This window comes from Rhamphochromis sp. 'chilingali' (genome assembly GCF_963969265.1).
Source record: "Rhamphochromis sp. 'chilingali' genome assembly, chromosome: 6".
Lineage (NCBI taxonomy): Eukaryota > Metazoa > Chordata > Actinopteri > Cichliformes > Cichlidae > Rhamphochromis > Rhamphochromis sp. 'chilingali'.
In genome coordinates, this window is record NC_137933.1 from 16,111,881 (window position 1) to 16,124,275 (window position 12,395).

A 12,395-nucleotide genomic window follows, 5' to 3' on the forward strand; every position below is an offset into this window, starting at 1 on the left:
TCTCTCTATCTCAAACTCATCCTCTATCCTGCCAAATGTTGTGTTATGTTTGCAAAAGTGGTTGTTCCCTCCCCCTTTTTACTGTGACCTGCTCCCATTAAAGTCAAAGGAGCTTGCAAAGAAAAGCGTCTGGACTTCTTTAAGTTGCTTGAAGACGTTTCACCTCTCATCCGAGAAGCTTCTTCAGTTCTAAGGTCCCAGATATAAACCTAGTGGGAGTAACCCCCCACAGAGGGACAAAAGGACCCCCTGATGATCCTCTAATCGCCTGAGCCAAGGTGTGAAACTGGGCGTGGGTCCCAATCAGCCAGGGTTTCGGGTGAGTTCATTGTGAAACCTGGCCCCACCTTATCATGCGAATTCCTGAGGTCAGATGGCCCAGGATGTGAGTGGGCGTTAAGGCGTCTGGGAACGGAACTCAAAACTGGATTATAGATGGCAGAGAGTTGGTGTCGTAAACCCCCGCCTCTGTTCAAAGATGGTCGCTCACAGTGGACATAGATGGCTTCTTTCACTCCTCTTTCAAACCATCTGTCCTCTCTGTCCAAAATGTGAACATTGGCATCCTCGAAAGAGTGACCTTTATCCTTAAGATGCAGATGGACTGCTGAGTCTTGTCCTGTGGAGGTGGCTCTTCTGTGTTGTGCCATGCGCTTGTGAAGTGGCTGTTTGGTCTCTCCAATGTAGAGGTCTGAGCATTCCTCGCTGCACTGTACAGCATACACCACATTGTTAAGTTTGTGTTTTGGCGTTTTGTCTTTCGGGTGAACCAGTTTCTGTCTGAGCGTGTTGCTGGGTCTGAAATGCACCGGGATGTCTTTTTCTAAAGAAAAGAAGACCGGACACCAGCGAGGGAGGATAAGAAGGACAGACGCAACAACATTGTCATCCCCTATGTAGCCGGTGTATCAGAGAAACTCAGGAGAGTTTTCTCCAAGCATGACATCCCGGTGCATTTCAGACCCAGCAACATGCTCAGACAGAAACTGGTTCACCCGAAAGACAAAACGCCAAAACACAAACTTAACAATGTGGTGTATGCTGTACAGTGCAGCGAGGAATGCTCAGACCTCTACATTGGAGAGACCAAACAGCCACTTCACAAGCGCATGGCACAACACAGAAGAGCCACCTCCACAGGACAAGACTCAGCAGTCCATCTGCATCTTAAGGATAAAGGTCACTCTTTCGAGGATGCCAATGTTCACATTTTGGACAGAGAGGACAGATGGTTTGAAAGAGGAGTGAAAGAAGCCATCTATGTCCACTGTGAGCGACCATCTTTGAACAGAGGCGGGGGTTTACGACACCAACTCTCTGCCATCTATAATCCAGTTTTGAGATCCCTTCCCAGACGCCTTAACGCCCACTCACATCCTGGGCCATCTGACCTCAGGAATTCGCATGATAAGGTGGGGCCAGGTTTCACAATGAACACACCCGAAACCCTGGCTGATTGGGACCGACACCCAGTTTCACACCTTGGCTCAGGCGATTAGAGGATCATCAGGGGGTCCTTTTGTCCCTCTGTGGGGGGTCACTCCCACTAGGTTTATATCTGGGACTCTCCACCATTTGACCTTAGAACTGAAGAAGCTTCTCGGATGAGAGGTGAAACGTCTTCAAGCAACTTAAAGAAGTCCAGACGCTTTTCTTTGCAAGCTCCTTTGACTATGATGACCTGGATGACTGAGAACCTTCACAGACATACTGCTCCCATTAAAAGTGCTCTGCTTGATTATGGATCAGATTATGAGTTTTCCTTTATGTTAGTGTCATCAGGTTTAAATTGGACTGAGCTGCTGTTTCGCTAATTATTTTTTCCTGTTTTCCTTCTGCAGTTTAACTTTGTTGCTTGGAAATCAGCTGCCAATCATAAATATATGACTGTTTCCTGAGCAGGCACAGGGTGGGAGAATGGGGTAGGAGATGCTACAGTCACTGACATTGATGAAAATACAAATGCACAGTGTATGTTTCCATATTTATGGTGAATGGAAGAGGAAAAAAGTTTCACCTTTAGTCTTTTTGCAATTAATGCAAATATTGTTTGATTACTTGAGTTTTTATCCCCACTTCCTAACCTGGGCAGGTGATAGAAAATGCATAACTACAAGGACTGATAGGTGGAGGTCAGTTATTAGAAGCTTGCTTGGAGCTTATTTTGTTTAACTTTTGTTAAAGCTCCTCCAGCCTATGCTAACATCCTATTTAAAACTTTGCAGCACCTAACACTACCTGCCTCTGGTCCATTATATGAATTCAGTATATTCCATAACATCTCAGTGACATACTTCACATCACAACACAGCAAAGTCAATTTTGTGACAAAGCAAAACACATTTTCCTTTTGTTCTTTTCCCTGACTAATGTTGCAAACAGTGACCACTCTCCTCCCCAGGCTATGAGACTGTGAATGCGAGGGTACTGCTTTATATGCTTGATGATGGGTAATTGTAGTTCATTTCAACTGGGGGGAAAAATATATTATTCTCAAGCCTTTCTGTGTACTACCCAGAAGGCAGTGCTCTCTTTGTGTAAAGGATCTATCTCTCTGACATTTAGATTTGCCTTTTAAAGATGACATTTTTCAAAACTGGCATTTCTTCATATGTTTTCTAGAGGCGACAAAATTATCCTTTTAGATCCCAGTCAGAGTGTTCACCTAAGTGAGTAGTTTATCCAACCTTAAATTGTTTGGTTTGTCCTTGGTGATGACGATATTTCATGTAATGTAATGCTGATATTGTGATAATTCTACTTGTCTGTGCATTAAAAGGATCCACACTTAAGAGAAATAAATAAATAAAGACTTACAAAAAAAACGTCATATGTAAGGTTACAAGAGTTACCGTTTCCTTGCTGTGTTCATGGTGGCTGAGGTTGGGAGGGTGCCAGAGCTCATCTGCAGAGGGATAAAAAAAGGATAAAGTGCACATTTATCACATTTGTTGTATAACTGTGATTTATATGCGGCACAAATATGGTATATGCCAACAGCTTGATAGGTTTGGATGGTAGCTGATAGTTTTGGGTGTGTGACTGAAGATTAATGGAGTACTACACAGCTATCCAGGAGACACGCTCATCTCTGAATGATTCCTTTGAATCACAGGAGCTTTCCAATTACTGCACTCTAGTGACTCGCAATGAACCTTTATCCATTCTGCAAATGAGCATGCTATCCCTAAATAATTTCCTCTACAAAGATGGTGCTATGCATTATGAAATATTCAGAACTCAATTTTCCGGTTCTATCAGTCTTTGGAAAGATCCATAATTACGCGATAATCCACAATGTAATTCATTTTGGGTACTTGGAGAAACGGAGTTTGCTCCATAGCAAAATCTTTAATATGTTGTTGAAATGGGATGACGCATGCTTTGTGGCTTTTTTAAAGAGGATTTTGTTTGATGATTCCATTTTACCCTTACTTATTTTTTTTTAGACTACCGACATCTTCAGGGTCAGTGAGAAAGTCCAGACTAAGGAGATATTGTAGTGAGACAGCTGGTACATTGATGGGTATTGCTGTTCATAATTACATTACATAAAAGGAACACACAGACAAGATTGAGGACGGGTATTATCAAAAAGTGTAGAACTGCCTAGACACATAAACCTTCTGCACAAGTGGCTATAATATTGCAAGAATGGTAGCTTTATGTTAAAAACTAACAGCCTACCATTACATTAGAGTAAGTTCAGAAATGGAACTGTTATAGAACAGCATTAGAAACTGAAAAGAGTAAGATGGTGTTGGATTATTGCTTGTTGGCCAGAAATCTGAGGTTAAAGATCACTTAATGTGCACTGTAACTCTATGCTCAGGTAAGGCATGCTTAAGAAATATTGGCATTCAAAAGGTGAACAGAGCAGACTATCATTTGGCCAGCGTGGTCATACATGTGAGTGCGCAGTGATCCACAAATAAGAACAAGAACATTATCTGTACAGTCATTTCCATTGGACTGTGTACCATAAAGAGCAAATGTGTGCTCTACATTCCTGTGCAGCTGCTGCCACATACTTGTAGAAGTTTATAATATATAATACAATTTAGACAGCACCATCTCACCGTAAGGTGTTCAATAAAGTGGGTAATAAAAACCTTTACCACTGGCTTTAAAACGAATAAAGTTAAATGGAGCCACTGACATTTTTAGTAATGCATTATTGTAAGTCAGCCCTGCAACTGCAAGAGGCAGGGTGTGTCAAAACAGCTGTCTGTCACTGCGACAGAAAGCTCGGCGAGACAACGTTAATGACGCGCTTGTTAAAATGTGATAACAGTGCTGAGCTTAAAGGCCAAAGCTGTCACAGCAGGAGAAGAGAAAAGTGTAGCGTAGTGGAGAGAAGTGTGGGAGGCTGCTGGAGTTCAAAGAACTCAATGCCAGCTGTACAGGTGAGTCAGGCGAGTCTCTCTTTCTCACTCCTTACTAAAAAAAAAGGTTAATTTAAAGGTTTTCATGATTTACTGTAATATCACACATAATCATTTTTCAGTACAAAATATATAAGTGATATATTATAATGGCTCTTCTTTTTGGCAATGACTAATCAAAAACTGACCCTTAATGTCAGAGTGAAAAAACATCTCCCCAAGGTGAAATACAAGTACAAGTATAAAATGTAAAATTCATATTTAGTCCCTTCAATATGTCAGTGGACAGAAGCTAAATCACTGCTGTTTCAGTCACTTGGGTACAACATTAAGTTCTCATTCAGTGGTCAAAGGATTTCACTTGACTGTGCTACACCTGTGTAAGACAAAAGAACACTCCACATTGCCTGGAGTACGGCTAAATGTTAAGCGGCAGATTGATTTTGTCAAATGTAGCTGTAAATCTTCTAGGCGAGGCTTTACAACTGAATAAGTCTGCAAAACGACTTTTGAAAGACTGTGTGACCTCAGTGAGGAGCTAAGACAGTCAGTGTACCTGTGACAGTGTTTTTTATTTACAATTATTTGTGCCCCTCGTCCCAACAGCTTCCTGTCTCCACCTGTTCTTTTTTCCTCCATGTCTTGGCGTCACTAAAATAGGGAGAGCGTAATTAATGAATTGCTTTCAGCTGTCCTGCCAGCCTCCACTGGCCCTCCACCCCACTGCACCACCCCTTCCCTGCAGTGGAGCCGCAGATTACATCTCGCCACACACCTCCACCTCTACTGATGCTGGGGACCCATCCGGCTAAGCCTACTCACCCCCCCACCAGTGGGAGAGAAAATTGGCCAGAGCAATCTGTGCCCCTGGCCTATGGATTACCTTCAACTTAAAGGGCTGCAAAGCCAGATATCACAGGTTGATACGGGTGTTGGCATCCATACATAAAGCGATGGAGCCTCTACAGCGGGGTGTGGTCTGAGCATGCGGTTAATGACCGTCCCAGGAGGTAATAGCGAAAATAGTTGATGTCGGCATCAAGTAGGCAGCAGCATATGCAGCCTACTTTGGCTTTGAGGAGGTTGAGGTGAAATATCTCTGTGGCTCCTCCCCTGTCCGACCGCACCACCTCATAGTGGACGTCAACCACTCAGCAACAGTAATTTTGAGCTGAAAGAAGGGAGCAGTTGCCTAAGTCTAGTCCCTCTGTTGTACAAGAGCTCCTGACGTTGCTGGGCTGCAACCTTTACTCTGTGTGTTTTTTTCCCTTAAACGTTATCTGCAGCAGCACTACTGGATGCCGCTGAATGTCCCCATGCACACAACTGACCACCCACTCTGACTCCAACAATGCATATTGTTGGCATCATTCTGGTACGCTGTATTTCCCTCCTGGTCAGGAAGAGGGTGTTGGAGTCCTGGCAATGAAGAACACCTGGCCAACATCCATCAAAGGACACTCCCATCACAATCCTGCCATGGTACTGATGCAGCCCTCCATGGGTCGGGAACAGCGCCTACCGCTGCCGGGACCTGTGGAGACAGATCGGGGAGAAAGAAGTTAGTCGGCTACTCCACTGGGGTGGAGGTGGGGAGCCTGTTACTTGGAGCTGGGACTGGCCTCGTCCCGCTGACCCTCAGCCTTCTTTGACCTCTGACTGTAGAAACAGTGATGGAAAGTTGAATTCAAATGAAATATATTTGTATACACACTAAATGGCAAACCTGTAACCTGCATTGTTTCCATATGTTTACTTTTTAAGTTAGATATTACATTACTAATGTTTCCCACATTGTCTTTGAAGTTTTGCTGGATCTTGTCACCCCATGATGTGAGTGAGACTATGCAGGTTGTGGAGGATTTGGTCCCTCAGGTGCTCCATGGGATGGTGTAAACCTTTGTTCTGTTGGCAGCTCATGGCTGTTTGGCTGAAGAGGGAAACTGTGGCTGTCTACATGCACAGGGTTAATTTTACTGACCAGACGGTATTTCCCTCCCCCACATAAACCCAGGTGCAGATGCCAGTAAGACTTGAGAGAGAACAAACTGATATCATGCAAAGTTCAGGAAGACAGGGAAGAGGGATGAGGAATAGCCTGCTCAGGTGAGGACCAGAAGCCAACCTAGAGGGATGCAAGGCTGGTTCAGCTGATGGCCTTGAGCCTGAAGGCAGACTGAGGCAGGCTGATCAGAGATGGGCTGATCTATTAGTACCTCATTTCCACCAATGTAGTGTCTAATGTACAGGTAGTTCCATATATTTCCTAAACTAAAAAGCCGATGTGTCTCACTGACATCATTGGCCACAGGAGGTGCTACAATAAAAAAGTCACCAACGATTTGAAGATGTAACCAATGGATTCGGTCTACTGTAATTTGTCTTTGCATGTAAATGATCCAGTTGGTTCTCAAATATAGTAAAATTGAGCCAGATCTCAAAAGGCGCCAAGTCAGAACCAGCTCAACACTGGCATCACCACCATGTTGGTGAAAAAGTATTAGGTATTAAAGTGGGAGGTATTAGACAGGGAAGAAGTACTGGAAACACAGCTCAGATGGGACCTGCATCAGGATCAGGGGAGTCAGCGAAGCAATAATGAGAATGACTAGGAATTGAGACTAGGAGGCAGTCGCACTGACTGATAACAGAGACCTAGCAGAGAGGTTTCAGCAGAAGCTAAGCACAAGTATAGGTCATCACTTAAATGGACCTCATAAGGCTCTGCCTTAAAAACAGCAGCCTCAAGTCCGGCGTTAAGAAGAAAATTACCAACAGCACAGAGAGAGAGACGTGCCAGGTGCAGGAAAAGTTGGACTGACCCAGGATAGGGACAGAGGTTGCAGAAACTGATGTGACTGGTGTAGTGGTGTGGTGTGCTTTAGAAATATAGCAGTCGTGCAGTTAGAGACAAGATTAAAGGGAAGATCATCCAAATTTAATCAGGTGAGGCTTTTTATGGGCAATTTCACTAAACTTTTCTTATTTTTATTTTTTTTTACACTTGTTAAAGGTGTTTAAATGAAATAGGGATGTAGGGGTAGCAAATACTTTGAAAACAAGTAGTGTGCATGTTACACTTATTTTGAGATCATGGGCCTATTCTCCTGCTTTGTGCCAGGAATGCCACATTCAATTTCCTTTCATTTATCATCTATAGATTAAATTCAACCAGTGTTTAGTGTGCAGTATACCTGCATCTGTCCTTAACAACATTAGTCATTTCCCTTTGGAAAAAAAAGCCATTTTTGTCAGTGTAATCAAGAGTCGATGTCCCTTTTATTCTCAACACCGTTTGGTGATGAATTCCCTGCAAAGTATTTCCGAATACTTAGCCCAAGGAGGTGTAATTTAAATAATATCAGTCAATGTGCTGCTGCCAGAATAAGAATTATGTCCACACCAATATCTCATGTGACACAGCAGAGGAAAGACTTTCCCCCTGAATAACAAAAGTGCAATAATTCACTCAACATTATTATCAACCTAATTATAATAGGAAAGCTAGCTAAATCCCCTTTCCTGTTTGAATTTCGGAGCAAATAGGCAAAATGATCAGTTATTTTAATTTTGCTCAAAGGGGGTGACGATTAGTCACATCGAGACAACAAAGCTATCGTGTTGCTTTTTTAATGACCACTGAAAGTTCGTAAAATTGAGGCCACAAACTAAAAACACACAGTTTGACAATATTTTCTCCCTGGTTTAATTTAAAGGTCACATGGACCATATAAATATTAAACATTCATATCAAATTTACCATGGTACGCAAACTCACCACACACTAAGAGTCATCACATTTCGCAGGCATATTATCATAATTATATCACTATAACAAATTTAATGAGAGCAATCAGCTCTGAACAATTTTGCCTCCAAGGAAGCAGAGGTCCCAGTCAGTCACAGAGCTACTCCTTGGTCATTCTCTATTAATTTGCACAGTGTGTTCTCTGGGTGTCAGGGTCCTGGCAAAGTCGCTCCCCAGTGACTCCTACCTCCAAGTCAGCTGCACAAAGGGGGCCCTAATTAGACTCTCATGTGTATTTAATGGACCTGCTGCCTTTAGTTCTGTGAGACAGAAAGTGCCTGATGCTACAACCTCTGTATGAAGGTTGGAGAGGGACATGTCAAGTAATATCTGTGTGTGTGTGTAAGAGAGAGACAAGGAGTGTGTGCTTAACAGGACCCAAACCTGAAGCCAAACTTTTAGAGTCCAGTGAGTCTAAAAGTATTATACATGCATCATGCATACCTTCCTGACCTTACGTTGATATTACTTTAAAAAGAAGATTTTTTTTTAAACCAAATGATATTTTTCTTTTCCCTCGACCTTACAGAACCTCAGTATTTAGATCATTTTTAAAAAGTTGTAACACATCCATTTCCACTTAAAATCGCTTTCATATTTAAATTTCATTTCAATGGCAAATAGTTTATACTTCTATGTCAGACTATGTCTTTCAGGATCTTTCATTTACAGTGTGCAAATCACAAAACCTTGTCATTTTTTCATAAGCACCTCTGCAGGAAAAGGAGTTTGAGTGAGGCATGTGGATCATCCAGACTAATAGGGGCACTGTGAAACACAATTTTGAAATTGAAATTCTGTTCACCCAGAGGTATATATCTCAAAAGTTGACAAATAAAACAGACAAAACTGGTACAATCCATTTTTGGCTAAGAATGATTTTTTTCTGTACTTAAAGGGAGCTGAAATGCATAGAAAACAATCAACAATCATCACATTTTCAGCCTTGTGGATGGGAGTGGGACTGCTTAACTCTAACCCATTTGAATTTCCTCTCTTTCAGCGTGGCCTGTTCTAATGAGGACCGACATCTGGACCAATCTCACAATACGGGGGCTTTGACGAATGTGACCCCTGTGGTCAGTCCTTGCCCCTAAACCCACCAGGACACATAAAGCCGTAGCACAGCCCCTGTTAAAGGGCTGCACTGGAACATAAATCGGCCCTGGCGTTTTTTAACTGTCCAATTTGCATGGCCCCTACACAAAGAGGCTAACGATGTTTTACAAGACAAACATGCATAAGCGCAACTGCAGCAACACAAACATGCATGCAGGTAGATGACCTGGTTGAGCTTATTAAATATCGTAGAGCTCCGCGTAATGTGGAGGATGCACAGAATGCCTGTTGTGCGCACAGGAAAAACATTTGAGCTTGTTTGATACGATTGCTTTGACGTGGCTTTAGCCTGAAATTGCAAGCAGAGCTCACGGAAAGCTGCATTGTCCGACAGAGCAATGCGAGTCTTTGAGATAGAAGAAAAAATGATTTAAAAGTTAGCGAGAAAGAAACCACAAAGCCAGAGAAAACAGAAAAAGAGCGAGACTGCCGATGGGAAAAGGCAAGATGAAGAGGGTGGTGAGATGGGAGTATGGGTAGTTTTATCTGGTGGGCAGGGAGACTGTGGCGGCAGGATCTATCTCTGTTAGAGAGAACATGGGCCTGTTATTAAAGCCATTTATCACTGGCTGAATATTCTCCCTTTAATAGGCTCTGTCGTTAATTACCCAACTTTGTCAAGATGGGGAGTCAAGGGCTCTCTGTTTTCTCGGTCTGTACACAGACAGGCTCACACGGGCACACACACACAGAAACACATGCTTGAACACATCAGATGATTCGATACATTTTCACAAATCTGGAGGCAGGACAAAGCATTTATATGACCACAGATTAGAAAAAATGTTTTTATTTCTACAGCAACACAACATGAAACGAAATAGCCCAGAAAGAAATACTATCTTTCTGATGCTTGTCCATAGCTCTGTTGACATTTGGCAAATAGAGAGGTTTTTATTACCAGCAGCGACAATGTATCTGCATTGTTTTTGCCACGAGACTCTGCCTTTGCGTCTCTTAATGGCTTAGCAGGATCTGGGAGGCACCTACAGTCGCTGGAACTAACACAAAGGCAGTTTTGAGCAGAATGCTTAGGCTCTTGTTAATTTCTCTTTGTCTGTGGACAGATGATGCTAACATGATCAGCACAGCTATGCGAGACATTCACTGAACTTTACATGTGAGTCCCAACATCCTTCTTCAATCTGTTTGCCAAAGTTAGTAGTGTTATTTTACTGGACTGCCTTCAATGCTCCTGCATATTATGTGCACAGCTGTTTTTTTTTTTTTTTTTTTTTTTTTTACAACTTTATTTATAGTTTTCCAACAAAACAGTCCAGAATTTCTTACAAAAGTTGCGAACCCTACCCCCCACCCCCATCCAGGTGGCATCCCCACAACCAGGAAGCACAATACACACAACACAAAAAAAAAAAAAAAAAAAAGGGGAGAAACACTCAAACCAATCTGTGACAGTCATTATAGCACCAACAGCCGGACCCCGGCACATGAGAGAAGAAACAAAGAAGAAAAAGGGAATAAAGAAATCCCAACAGTCAAAGTACGGGCATTGAGGAAACTATGGACAGCAGTCCGAGAAGAGAGCAAGAGCATAAATTACCAACAAGTAAAGAACAATAAATCAGGCAAAAGACAGACTCTTGACATGAGTTATGAACCGTGACCAGGTTTTGTCATATTTACTCTCCAAGCCGCGCACGGTATACCTAATTTTTTCCAGAGCTAATCCCAACATCACCTCTCTAATCCAATGGACGTAGGAAGGAGGGTTCGACGCCTTCCAGCTCAGCAGTATCAGACGGCGGGCATGCAACGAGGCAAAGGCTATTGCGTTTTTGTGGAGGGGAGAGAGTCTCAGCTCTTCCCGAGGTACACCGAAGATAGCTATCAAAGAGTCAGGCCGCAGTGTTTCACCCGATATAGCTGACAGTGATTGAAAAATTGATGTCCAGAAACCATACAGGGAGGGACATGACCAAAACATGTGCCCCAAAGAAACAGGAGAGTAATCACATCTAGGACAATTCGGTGCAACATCAGGGTACAGTTTAGACAGTCTGTCATTAGAATAGTGGAGCCTGTGGACGACCTTAAACTGAATCAGGCCATGTCTAATACAGAGAGAAGACGTATGTATACGCTGTATGGCTTTCTTCCAGATGTCTTCTGACATGAGTTCTCCAACCTCCCCTTCCCACGCCGCCTTAGGTTTGTCCCATGTATGAGGGCAGCTTTCAAGAATCAATGCATAAATCTTCGATATTGCTCTTTTAGTGGGCTGACTCACATTAAGAACTAGATACAGTAGGTCCTTAGAGGGCAGAGACGGGTACCCTGGGAGAAATTTAGAAGCAAAACTCCGAGCCTGAAGGTATCTGAAGTAGTGAGACTGTGGTAAGTTATGGTCTTCACACAAATATTTAAATGAGACAAAGCCATCCTCAGTGAAGAGATCTTGAAAGAAAACCAGACCGTTTCTGTGCCAGACTGCAAATGAATGATCTATTTGAGATGGTGTAAAAAGATGGTTGAACATTATCGGAGAAAAGCTACAAGTATTTGTCAAGTTAAAATGTTTCCTGAATTGACCCCAGATCTTAATTGAATTTTGAACCACCAAATTGGAGTTCAGCCCAGATGCTTTGACAGTCAGTGGGAGAGGGGCAGTTAAGACCGAAATCGGAGAGATTGGGAGTGTAGCTCTCAGTTCCATATCTGCCCAGACTGGACCCTCCCCATCCGCAAACATGGTTATCCAATATGTCAGCTTGACAATGTTAGCAGCCCAATAATAGAATAAGAAATTAGGTAAGCCCAAACCACCATCAGCTTTAGCTCTCTCCAGGCTTGCTCTCCTTATGCGTGCAGGTTTTTTGTTCCATATGAACAAAGAGACAAAGCGATCCAGCTGGGCAAAGTAGGATTTGGGGAGAAAGATGGGGATCATTTGGAATAGATAAAGAAACCTGGGCATTACAGTCATCTTCACCACATTTATCCGTCCTGCCAGCGAAAGTGGAAGTTTTGACCACCTACCCAGATCAGATTTAGTACTGTCCAGAATAGACCTGTAGTTATACTGGAAAATAGTCTTAATCGAGCCAGCTATTTCCAGTCCCAAA

General features: G+C 42.8%; 1 long non-coding RNA gene across 3 annotated transcripts in view; it reads right to left on the reverse strand.

The window, feature by feature from the left end:
- The window catches only part of LOC308398674, a 41,924-nt gene that overhangs the window by 5,307 nt on the left and 24,222 nt on the right, over positions 1–12,395 (reverse strand). For all 3 annotated transcript variants that reach the window (XR_013972000.1, XR_013972001.1, XR_013972002.1), the window contains one exon: positions 2,853–5,919. This is a non-coding gene — a long non-coding RNA (uncharacterized lncRNA). The remainder of the gene's footprint in view (positions 1–2,852; positions 5,920–12,395) is intronic.